The sequence below is a fragment of the Frankliniella occidentalis genome, unplaced genomic scaffold (genome assembly GCF_000697945.3).
Source record: "Frankliniella occidentalis isolate FOCC.00 unplaced genomic scaffold, Focc_3.1 Scaffold20, whole genome shotgun sequence".
In the NCBI taxonomy this organism is placed as follows: domain Eukaryota; kingdom Metazoa; phylum Arthropoda; class Insecta; order Thysanoptera; family Thripidae; genus Frankliniella; species Frankliniella occidentalis.
Window position 1 is genome coordinate 551,048 of NW_026267150.1, and position 843 is coordinate 551,890.

Consider the following 843-nt stretch of genomic DNA (forward strand, 5'->3'; position numbering starts at 1 on the left):
GCATGGGGACTGTGTCGCGCCGAGGATTAGCCCGGGCCAGGGCGATTCGGGAACCCGGTATCCTACCTGCGCTGCGATCCCCTGACACCACCGTTGACCCTCCCCGGCCTCGCTTGTCAAGCTTGGTCAAGCCTCCCCCCAATAAAGTCCATCCGCCGCCCCATTGTTTCATTAGCCCTCGCGGGGGAGGGGGTGGGAGCGGGGCGGATGCCGGGAAGTGGAGAGAGTGGAGCGCGCGGATCATCGGAGAGGTTCGAGGGTGCTGGTACTTGGAAGTGGACAGCCAGCGAGCAAGCAGCAGCCTGTGCTGTGAGCTCAGCAATAAGCAATGGTGGTGTTTCACTCCGCTCCGCTCCGCACCCCCCCCCCCTTCCCTCTTTCCTCCCATTTTTCGTTGTTCTTAACTAATGATTTAGAAATGTTGCTTGTAGCCAAACTTGAACGGGCTGAACGAGACCAATCGTATATGCGTTGCAACTCTCCTCTCATCTGTTCTTCTCTTGGTTGCAGATGCTGGAGGCCCTGAGCCTGCTGCTGGTGCTGGCGCGGTCCACCGAGGCGTTCGAGATGGGCCCAGACATCGCGGGGCCCTATTGCGCCGCGACGAACAAGTGCTGCCCCGGGCGGGTGGACGAGTGCTCCGTGCCCATCCTGGGCACGCTGTGCTACTGCGACGCCTTCTGCAGCAACCGCACGGGCAACCCGGACTGCTGCCCGGACTACCACAGCCACTGCAACGGCTACGGCCGCTACGTGCCCGCCGTGCGCCCCGACGACGTCTGGCAGCCGCCACCCATCCCACTGAGAGGTACGAGGGGATGCCTACCTCACGGGCGCCGTCCG